Here is a 12,714-nt window from a genome sequence, read left to right as displayed (position 1 = left end):
AGAGCGGTCACTATCAGTGAAGCCATCATTAGGCTGAAAAACACAACAAACCCATCAGAGAGATAGCAAAAACATTAGGTGTGGCCAAAACAACTGTTTGGAACATTCTTACACAGAAGGAACGCCCCGGTGAGCTCAGAAACACCAAAAGACCCGGAAGACCACGGAAAACAACTGTGGTGGATGACTAAAGAATTCTTTCCCTGGTGAAGAAAACGCCCTTCACAACAGTTGGCCAGATCAAGAACACTCTCCAGGAGGTAGGTGTATGTGTGTCAAAGTCAACAATCAAGAGAAGACTTCACCAGAGTGAATACAGAGGGTTCACCACAAGATGTAAACCATTGGTGAGCCTCAAAAACAGGAAGGCCAGATTAGAGTTTGCCAAACGACATCTAAAAAAGCCTTCACAGTTCTGGGGCAACATCCTATGGACAGATGAGACCAAGATCAACTTGTACCAGAGTGATGGGAAGAGAAGAGAATGGAGAAGGAAAGGAGCTGCTCATGGTCCTAAGCATACCACCTCATCAGTGAAGCCTGGTGGTGGTAGAGTCATGGCGTGGGCATGTATGGCTGCCAATGGAACTGCTTCTCTTGTATTTATTGATGATGTGACTGCTGACAAAAGCAGCAGGATGAATTCTGAAGGGTTTCGGGCAATATTATCTGCTCATATTCAGCCAAATGCTTCAGAACTCATTGGACGGCGCTTTGCAGTGCAGATGGACAATGACCCAAAGCATACTGCAAAAGCAATTCAAAACAAATAATTCTTTGTATAGGATACCGGCCCCTCAAGCGCTGCAAATCCAAGGACACTGTGAGAAGGAGAGTCCACAATATATAGAAATGAAAAAAGGATTGCGCTGCTAGAGAAAGTTCTTTTACAGTTCCAGTCAATCCTTCTCTATTCGGAAAAAGCCTTCAATTAAATGGACCACATACAAACATCTGTCCCAGCAATAGCATGGAAACCTGAAAAAAATGTGAAAACCGCACTCTGGTGTAGTATGTATGCAAAAGATTTGCCGCACCTTGTGATTAAGCTATACTCACAAGACTCCACTACAAGCACGCATGGATAGAAGTCCGGTCGATGTCCTCCACAGGGGTGCTTCACAGGTGCGATGGGCGTGCACCTCCAGCTGTCGGTTAGGTGGATATTGCTCTACACCACGATAGAGGGGGGTGGATCAACTCTTAGCTTTCACTTCCAAAGGTAAGATTCCGAGAATATGCCACACTAGTTGAAATCCCAACGGTAATCTTTAAAGGAGTGCTCTGTGTGTGTGATTGACCCAAGCCTGGAGCGGTCAATTCAATAAGGTTCCGAACCAAACTGCAATCCCATCAGTAAAAAGGCAGTCGCCAGGGGTAACACCAGATACACACTTCCAACGATCTCAAGGGAAGGAGGTCACAATAGTGAAATACGTACCAATATATCACATTAAAGGTATTTATTATACTCACAAAAGTACAGTTTTAAAAGTGTGTTAAAAACATTCATTAGTCAATAGAGCCCTGGGGGTGCACGCCCATCGCACCTGTGAAGCACCCCTGTGGAGGACATCGACCGCACTTCTATCCATGCGTGCTTGTAGTGGAGTCTTGTGAGTATAGCTTAATCACAAGGTGCGGCAAATCTTTTGCATACATACTACACCAGAGTGCGGTTTTCACATTTATTTCAGGTTTCCATGCTCTTGCTGGGACAGATGTTTGTATGTGGTCCATTTAATTGAAGGCTTTTTCCGAATAGACAAGCAGAAGAATTGACTGAAACTGTAAAAGAACTTTCTCTAGCAGCACAATCCTTTTTTCATTACTATACTGCAAAAGCAACCAAAGAGTTTTTTAAGGGAAAGAAGTGGAATGTTCTGCAATGGCCGAGTCAATCACCGGACCTGAATCCGATTGAGCATTTCACTTGCTGAAGACAAAACTGAAGGGAAAATGCCCCAAGAACAAGCAGGAGCTGAAGACAGTGGCAGTAGAGGCCGGGCAGAGCATCACCAGGGATGAGACCAGCGTCTGGAGATGTCTATGAGTTCCAGACTTCAGGCTGTAATTGACGGCAAAGGATTTACAACCAAGTATTAAAAAGTGAAAGTTTGAGTTATGGGAACCACATATGCAAACTGCTGTAATTCCTACACCGATCACCTGATTTGGATGTAAATACCCTCAAATTAAAGCTGACAGTCTGCAGGTAAAGCTGACAGTCTGCAGGTAAAGCTGACAGTCTGCAGGTAAAGCACATCTTGTTTGTTTAATTTCAAATCCATTGTGGTGAATAGAGCCAAAAATGTTAGAATTGTGTCGATGTCCCAATATTTATGGACCTGGCTGTATACAGTATACTGTCTGCTGTACAGGTCCTTCTAAAAAAATTAGCATATTGTGATAAAGTTCATTATTTTCTGTAATGTACTGATAAACATTAGACTTTCATATATTTTAGATTCATTACACACAACTGAAGTAGTTCAAGCCTTTTATTGTTTTAATATTGATGATTTTGGCCACAGCTCATGAAAACCCAAAATTCCTATCTAAAAAAATTAGCATATCATGAAAAGGTTCTCTAAACGAGCTATTAACCTAATCATCTGAATCAACTAATTAACTCTAAACACCTGCAAAATATTCCGGAGGCTTTTAAAAACTCCCAGCCTGGTTCATTACTCCAAACCGCAATCATGGGTAAGACTGCCGCCCTGACTGCTGTCCAGAAGGCCATCATTGACACCCTCAAGCAAGAGGGTAAGGGTACTTTCACACTAGCGTTTTTCTTTTCCGGCGCTGAGTTCCGTCCTAGGGGCTCAAATCTGGAAAAGAACTGATCAGTTTTATCCTAATGCATTCTGAATGGAGAGTCAGTCCTTCAGGATGCATCAGGATGTCTTCAGTTCAGTCTTTTTGACTGATCAGGCTTTTCAGAAAAACGTAGCATGCAGTATTTTTACCTCCGGCCAAAAAGCCTGAACACTTTGACTGAACGCCTGATCAGGCTTTTTTCCCATTGACTTGCATTAACGCCGGATCCGGCCCCGTGTGTTCAGTCAAAACGGATCCGGCTTTTGCATGTTAAACCCGAAAAATGTGAAAAAAAGTTAAAGTCCATAAATGGCGGATCCGTTTTTTCCAAAGCATTTTTCCATTGTGATCGAAAGCCTGATCAGGATTCAAATGTAATCCGTTTTCACACGTTTTTCCGGATCCGGCGGGCAGTTCCAGTGTCGGAATTGAACGCCGGATTAAAACAACGCTAGTGTGAAAGTAGCCTTAGACGCAGAAAGACATGTCTGACCGAATAGGCTGTTCCCAGAGCGCTGTATCAAGGCCCCTCAGTGGGAAGTCTGTGGGAAGGAAAAAGTGTGGCAGAAAACGCTGCACAACGAGAAGAGGTGACCGGACCCTGAGGAAGATTGTGGAGAAGGACCGATTCCAGACCTTGGGGGACCTGCGGAAGCAGTGGACTGAGTCTGGAGTAGAAACATCCAGAGCCCCCGTGTACAGGCGTGTGCAGGAAATGGGCTACAGGTGCCGCATTCCCCAGAAACAGCGGCAGAAGCGCCTGACCTGGGCTACAGAGAAGCAGCACTGGACTGGTGCATGTCATTCAGAAATCAAGGTGCCAGAGTCTGGAGGAAGACTGGGGAGAGGGAAATGCCAAAATGCCTGAAGTCCAGTGTCCAGTCTCCACAGTCAGTAATGGTCTGGGGGGCCATGTCAGCTGCTGGTGTTGGTCCACTGTGTTTTATCAAGGGCAGGGGCAATGCAGCCGCTATCAGGAGATTTTGGAGCACTTCATGCTTCCATCTGCTGAAAAGCTTTATGGAGATGAAGATTTTTCAGCACGACCTGGCACCTGCTCACAGCGCCAACACCACTGGTAACTGGTTTACTGACCATGGTATTACTGTGCTCAACTGGCCTGCCAACTCTCCTGACCTGAACCCCATAGAGAATCTGTGGGATATTGGGAAGAGAAAGTTGAGAGACGCAAGACCCAACACTCTGGATGAGCTTAAGGCCGCTATCGAAGCATCCTGGGCCTCCATAACACCTCAGCAGTGCCACAGGCTGATTGCCTCCATGCCACGCCGCATTGAAGCATCCTGGGCCTCCATAACACCTCAGCAGTGCCACAGGCTGATTGCCTCCATGCCACGCCGCAGTGAAGCCTCCTGGGCCTCCATAACACCTCAGCAGTGCCACAGGCTGATTGCCTCCATGCCACGCCGCATTTAAGCATCCTGGGCCTCCATAACACCTCAGCAGTGCCACAGGCTGATTGCCTCCATGCCACGCCGCATTGAAGCCTCCTGGGCCTCCATAACACCTCAGCAGTGCCACAGGCTGATTGCCTCCATGCCACGCCGCATTGAAGCATCCTGGGCCTCCATAACACCTCAGCAGTGCCACAGGCTGATTGCCTCCATGCCACGCCGCATTGAAGCCTCCTGGGCCTCCATAACACCTCAGCTGTGCCACAGGCTGATTGCCTCCATGCCACGCAGCATTGAAGCCTCCTGGGCCTCCATAACACCTCAGCAGTGCCACAGGCTGATTGCCTCCATGCCACGCCGCAGTGAAGCATCCTGGGCCGCCATAACACCTCAGCAGTGCCACAGGCTGATTGCCTCCATGCCACGCCGCATTGCAGCCTCCTGGGCCTTCCATAACACCTCAGCAGTGCCACAGGCTGATTGCCTCCATGCCACGCCGCATTGAAACCGTCATTTCTGCAAAAGGATTCCCGACCAAGTATTGAGTGCAGAACTGAACATAATTATTTGAAGGTTGACTTTTTTTGTATTAAAAACACTTTTCTTTTATTGGTCGGATGAAATATGCTAATTTTTTTAGATAGGAATTTTGGGTTTTCATGAGCTGTGGCCAAAATCATCAATATTAAAACAATAAAAGGCTTGAACTACTTCAGTTGTGTGTAATGAATCTAAAATATATGAAAGTCTAATGTTTATCAGTACATTACAGAAAATAATGAAATTTATCACAATATGCTAATTTTTTTAGAAGGACCTGTATTATATAGAGTATACTCTCCCTTATAGTATATATACAGTACACTGTCCCCTGTAGTATATATACAGTATACTGTCCCCTGTAGTATATATACAGTATACTGTCCCCTGTAGTATATATACAGTATACTGTCCTCTGTAGTGTATATATATACAGTATACTGTCCTCTGTAGTATATATACAGTACACTGTCCTCTGTAGTATATATACAGTATACTGTCCCCTGTAGTATATATACAGTATACTGTCGTCTGTAGTATATATACAGTATACTGTCCGCTGTAGTGTATATATATACAGTATACTGTCCTCTGTAGTATATATACAGTACACTGTCCCCTGTAGTATATATACAGTATACTGTCCCCTGTAGTATATATACAGTATACTGTCCTCTGTAGTGTATATATATACAGTATACTGTCCTCTGTAGTGTATATATATACAGTATACTGTCCTCTGTAGTATATATACAGTATACTGTCCTCTGTAGTATATATAATGTAGTATACTGTCCTCTGTAGTATATATACAGTATACTGTGCTCTGTAGTGTATATACAGTATACTGTCCTCTGTAGTATATATACAGTGTACTGTCCTCTGTAGTATATATACAGTATACTGTCCTCTGTAGTGTATATATATACAGTATACTGTCCTCTGTAGTATATATACAGTATACTGTCCTCTGTAGTGTATATATACAGTATAATGTCCTCTGGAGTGTATATACAGTATACTGTCCTCTGTAGTATATATACAGTATACTGTCCTCTGTAGTATATATATATATACAGTATACTGTCCTCTGTAGTATATATACAGTATACTGTCCTCTGTAGTGTATATATACAGTATAATGTCCTCTGGAGTGTATATACAGTATACTGTCCTCTGGAGTGTATATACAGTATACTGTCCTCTGTAGTGTATATACAGTATACTGCCCTCTGTAGTGTATATATATACAGTATACTGTCCTCTGTAGTATATATACAGTATACTGTCCTCTGTAGTATATATATACACAGTATACTGTCTTCTGTAGTATATATATACAGTATACTGTCCTCTGTAGTGTGTATATATACAGTATACTGTCCTCTGTAGTGTGTATACAGTATACTGTCCTCTGTAGTGTGTATACTGTCCTCTGTAGTATATATACAGTATACTGTCCTCTGTAGTGTATATATACAGTATACTGTCCTCTGTAGTATATATACAGTATACTGTCCTCTGTAGTGTATATACAGTATGCTGTCCCCTGTAGTATATATATAGTACACTGTCCCCTGTAGTATATATATAGTACACTGTCCCCTGTAGTATATATATAGTACACTGTCCCCTGTAGTATATACACAGTATACTGTCCTCTATAGTATATATACAGTATACTGTCCTCTGTAATATATATATATAGTATACTGTCCTCTATAGTATATACACAGTATACTGTCCTCTGTAGTATATATATATAGTATACTGTCCTCTATAGTATATACACAGTATACTGTCCTCTGTAGTATATAGAGTATATTCCTGCCCCAAGAGGAAGCGTTAAGCGAAACGATCGTCGGGCGGCTGCTTCAGACCAGGGTCAGTAGGTAAACTTGTTGCACTTGCACTTTAAACTGTGTCTTTCTTCCCCCCCTCCCCCCTGCAGTTTCTGCCTTGTGAGGGCTGCACCCAGGTCCACACTTCCTTAAGTGGTTGGAGTGTTTTACTATGCATGTCCTGGGTGCTATTGTTGCTATATGCGCCCCACTAAGCTGACTCTGCTTTATTTGTGTATGGGGGGATACTAGTCCCTTGTTGGTCTGGAGCTCACTCTGTTTTTATACAATTAATTGTAACACCGTCGTGTTCCCATGATGTGCTGTTTTCTGTATATGTTTTAACAATGATATACCATTTTTTGGGATATCCAATAAAGGAATTAATTAATTAGAATCGCTCTCTGTGTGGATGCTTGTTGAGCTGTGTAGGTGGTAATAGTAGTAGTATATAGAGTATACTCACCCCTATAGTATATATACAGTATACTGTCCCCTGTAGTATATATATACATTATACTGTCCTCTGTAGTATATATATACATTATACTGTCCTCTGTAATATATATATATATTATACTGTCTACGGACCGAAACAGTGAGACGGTTCGGGGTACACTACACTCACGTGTGTTGTCCCCCTTACCTGACCATAATTTTGGAGGGGTTGATCCACCCGGGAGGTTGGATCCCTTTCCGATTGGCCCAGACAGTGAGGTTGACACAATGATAAGTGCCTGGTTCCAAACTGAGACGATTTCTTGAAATAATGCCACATTATGCGCTTGCAATAGCCCCTACACAGTAACATTATGAAATCTGGTTGCTGGCGATGTAATGGAGCTGAGTTGCGAGCGCATAGTGGAGGCAGAGGTCTGTCTTTGACATTATGTGGTACTGGCAGTATTAGTTAACAGTGCTGTTCTTGGCCAGTATTCACATGGACATGCGATTTTGTCAGACATGGTCAAACTTTTACTGTTTTCCTCAGTCTCCGTGGTGTATGATTTTAAACATTAATATATATAATAGATTTATCTCTTTTGTATTTTTATGCACTTTATTCATGCACATATGCACTTTGTTAAATGCACTATTCAAATGTCAAGAGCTTGGATGCAATACTAATGGACACAGCTCCATGTATTCAGTAGTAGGACACTTTGCATATGTAATTGTTCACATGACCTAATTAGGTCAATAATAGTCACATGTTTTTGATCTGTAAAATTCATTGGTCACTTGATGTTTGAGAATGCTGTATAAGACAGGCACAGCCTTGTGTTTCTTTGCTTGAGAAAGGCTCAGTTGTGAGCTGAAACGTTGCAATTATTTTTCACATGGGTGAATAAAGATTCCTAGCCTTTTCAAAGTCTTGGAGTGCTGTCCCGTTTTCTACATATATATATATATATATATATATATATATATTATACTGTCCTCTATAGTATATACACAGTATACTGTCCTCTGTAGTATATACACAGTATACTGTCCTCTGTAGTATATGCACAGTATACTGTCCTCTGTAATGTGTATATATACAGTATACTGTCCTCTTCAGTGTTAATTACTTTACACAGTTTAGTGTCATCTGTAAAAAAATTATATTTTACTGTGCAAGCCTTCTACAAGATCATTAATAAATATATTGAAGAGAATAGGGCCCATTACTGACCCCTGAGGTACCCCACTAGTGACAGTGACCCCTCCAGTACCGACCCCTGAGGTACCCCACTAGTGACAGTGACCCCTCCAGTACTGACCCCTGAGGTACCCCACTAGTGACAGTGACCCATCCAATACTGACACCTGAGGTACCCCACTAGTGACAGTGGCTCCTCCAATACTGACCCCTGTGGTACCCCACTAGTGACAGTGACCCCTCCAGTACTGACCCCTGAGGTACCCCACTAGTGACAGTGACCCCTCCAGTACTGACCCCTGAGGTACCCCACTAGTGACAGTGGCTCCTCCAATACTGACCCCTGTGGTACCCTACTAGTGACAGTGACCCCTCCAGTACTGACCCCTGAGGTACCCCACTAGTGACAGTGACCCCTCCAGTACTGACCCCTGAGGTACCCCACTAGTGACAGTGACCCCTCCAGTACTGACCCCTGAGGTACCCCCCTAGTGACAGTGACCCCTCCAGTACTGACCCCTGAGGTACCCCCCTAGTGACAGTGACCCAATCTTAGTGTGTACCATTAATAACCACCCTCTGTTTTCTATCCCTCAGCCAGTTACTTACCCACATACAGATGTTTTCTCCCAGTCCGAGCATTCTTATTTTATATACTAACCTTTTATGTGGTACAGTGTCAGATGCTTTGGAGAAGTCCAGATACACGACATCCATTGATTCGCCGCTGTCAAGTCTAGAACTTACCTCCTCATAGAAGCTGATTAAATTAGTTAGACATGACCGATCCCTCATGAAGCCATGCTGATATGGCGTTATTTGCTTATTTCCTTGAGATCCTCCAAGATAGCATCTCTTAGAAAACCTTCAGTTTACCCACGACAGATATTAAACTTACCGGCCTATAGTTTATTTTGGAATATTGGCACTACATTTGCTATGCGCCAATCCGGTGGAACACTCCCTGTCAGTATAGAGTCCTTAAATATCAGAAATAAGGGTCTGTCTATGACTTTATTCTCTTAGGATACGGGGGTGTATGCCATCTGGTCCCCACGATTTGTCTATTTTAATCTTTTTAAGACGCCGCTGTACTGCTTCCTGGGTCAGGCAGGGCACTTTTAATGGGGAATTTGGGGAAAATGGGGAAAAACAGTTTATTGTCCTTAGTGAATATAGTGGAGTAGCAGAAATTTTCAGTACAATATCTTTTTCACTGTGTCCCCCATTCCGTTACACTCACTTTTACATAGGGGATGTGTAGTTCCAGGTTGTCAGGGGCAGAGCTGCCGCTGTGGTTTGCTCTAGCAGTGGCGATCTTTGTTTATTTTTTTAATGTGTTTTGTCTTGAGTTATTTTATACATTGCACCCTATCTGGTCATTTTAACTATTTTAACCTTGCTGTTTCCCCCTGTATTTGGGGCTAGTGTACAGATTATACAACCTGGACAGTAAAGCTGATCTGGGAGTGCTAAGACCCAGAATCTCCTCTAGCCCTGAGAGATCCTGTGGATTGGAGCAATATGGTGCTTATGGAGCTTTATACACCACACTCATTGGTTGCGAGGTATCCAGCCTTCTCTTTATAGGATTTCCGCATAGCCACAGACCCCCGGCAGAATTATACCGTATGCATGTCTAAGGACCTTGGGAAGTGTCTTCTTCAGCCTCATCGCACATCTCACACCCGGCCAGAGCTCTCTCAGACCCAATTAAATTGTTACCCTAAACTTTCCCCGATACCACCTCATACAATTGTGTGTGGGATGATTGAAAGTGGGGGTATTTGCAGGTAGATGTCAAAAGAATGAACTTTTTGGGGAATACATGGTTCTATCATATAGATCCTAGGTTTTTAGCCTACTGTAAGTGTACTTGGGACATACACACCATTGGGGTCATTTATTAAGATTAGCGTTTTAGACGCTTGTCTTAATCCCCCTGTGCTGGCGCTTGATCCGCCTAGGTTATGTAGAGGTGCCGGCTGTACAATAGCCATAAATCTACACCAGCTCCCTTGCTGGCATAGGTTTAGATCATTTTCTACACCAGAAACTGTAGAGTTCCAAGAAAAAATTGTCTCCAGTGTATGTTAGAGGTAAGAAAGGGTAGTCACCGATTTTGGTAGAGATAAGAACATAGTTGTCACCAATATATTAGAGGTAAGAACATAGAGAGTAGTCACCAATATTATAGAGGTAAGCACTGATAGAGGTAGTCACTGATATGGTAGAGGAAAGAACATAGAGGGTAGCCATCGATATGGTAGAGGTAAGAACATAGAGGGTAGTCACTGATATGGTAGAGGTAAGAATGTACAAGGTGGTTTCAGATATGGTAGAGGTAAGCACTGATAGAGGTAGTCTCTGATATGGTAGAGGAAATAACATAGAGGGTAGCCACTGATCTGGTAGAGGTAAGACTGTAAAAGGTGGTTTCAGATATGGTAGAAGTAAGAACGTAGAGTATAGTCACTGATATGGTAGAGGTAAGAATGTAGAGGGTAGTTAGTGATATGGTAGAGATAAGAATGTAGAGGATACTCTTCGGTGTTGTAGAAGTAAGAATTTAGAGGGTAGTCAATGATATGGTAGATGTAAGAATGTAGAGGACAGTCAACACTTTGGTAGAGGTAAGAACATAGAAGGGAGTCACAGGTATGGTAAAGGTAAGAATGTAGAGGATAGTTATTGATATGAGGTTAGCACACAGAGGGCAATAAACAATATGGTAGAGGTAAGATTGTAGAGGGTAGTCAATGATATGGTAAAGTTAAGAACCTAGAGGGTAGTCACTGACACAACAGAAGCAAGAACCTAGAGGGTAGTCACTGACATGATTGAAGTAAGAACATAGAGAATATTAACTGATATGGTAGAGGTACAGTACGAACTTAGAGGGTAGCAACCAGTATGGTACAGGTACAAACGTAGAGTTGGATTTAGATCCAATAATCATACAGATTATCGGGAAAGACCGTTCCTGTGAATGCTTGTTCCCAATAATATGGCCATCTAAATGTGCCGCAAAAGCTCGTTCATCGGGTGATCCTGTCATTGGTGCAGACACCACCAATCATCGTTTCTGGGCAGAGATAAGAATGTAGAAGTGGTTCAGTCTGCTTCACCATCCTCCGATGGCCGGTCTGAAGGTTCTAGTGCTTTTTTTCTCAAATCATCAGAACTTCTTTACCTTCAGGTGTTAGCGAATATGTACAGTTTAGAGAAGGATCCTGGTCCAGGTTCACCCCCAAAGATAGAGCAAGTCTCAGCTTTGGACCATGGGGCTGACCTTCCTTATCCCTTTAAGTGACTTTGCAGTTTGTTTTTGTATTTCGGATATATTTTTGGCCTCTGATGTCTAGGTGAATTTGTTCGTCTCGCTGACCGTTGTGCTTCAGAATGTTTGATTTTGCACAAGGATTCATTAAATTAGTTTATAATGAAAATTGAGCAAATATTAAACTAAAAATAGGCCCCAGTGGTCAACGTGTCTTTTTGTTGGTTGTTTTTAGACGCGGCTCAGGTAGGGATACGTCAGATTAATTAGCTTTTATACACATGATGTATTGTGCCACTGACATACAGAGTGGAGTTGGACGACACGGCACGCTGGCAGGTTAGTATTTCCGCTACATGAAGGAGATTTGTGACATTGTATGTCTATGGCTTTATGTGGGCACTGTATAACACTCTTATGTGGGCACTGTATGACACTCTTATATGGGCACTGTATAACACTGTTATGTGGGCACTGTATAACACTCTTATGTGGGCACTGTATGACACTCTTATATGGGCACTGTATAACACTGTTATGTGGGCACTGTATAACACTCTTCTGTGGGCACTGTATAACACTGTTATGTGGGCACTGTATAACACTGTTATGTGGGCACTGTATAACACTGTTATGTGGGCACTGTATAACACTCTTATGTGGGCACTGTATGACACTATTGTATAGGCACTGTATGACACTCTTCTGTGGGCACTGTATGACACTCTTCTGTGGGCACTGTATAACACTCTTCTGTGGGCACTATATAACACTCTTCTGTGGGCACTATATAACACTCTTCTGTGGGCACTATATAACACTCTTATGTGGGCACTATATAACACTATTTTGTGGGCACTGTATAACACTCTTATGTGGGCACTGTATAACACTATTGTATGGGCACTGTATGACACTCTTATGTGGGCACTGTATGACACCCTTCTGTGGGCACTGTATAACACTCTTATGTGGGCACTATATAACACTATTTTGTGGGCACTCTATGACACTTTGATGTGGTCACTGTATGTCAATATTTTTAGGCATTGTATTACACTGTTATATGGGCACTGTGACACTATTATGTGGGCACTGTAGGATACAATTATATGCCACGGTATGACACTATTATGTGGGCACTGTTTGACATTATTATGTAGGCACTTT

This window comes from Bufo gargarizans, unplaced genomic scaffold (genome assembly GCF_014858855.1).
Source record: "Bufo gargarizans isolate SCDJY-AF-19 unplaced genomic scaffold, ASM1485885v1 fragScaff_scaffold_655_pilon, whole genome shotgun sequence".
NCBI lineage: Eukaryota > Metazoa > Chordata > Amphibia > Anura > Bufonidae > Bufo > Bufo gargarizans.
This window is presented reverse-complemented; position numbering follows the sequence as displayed.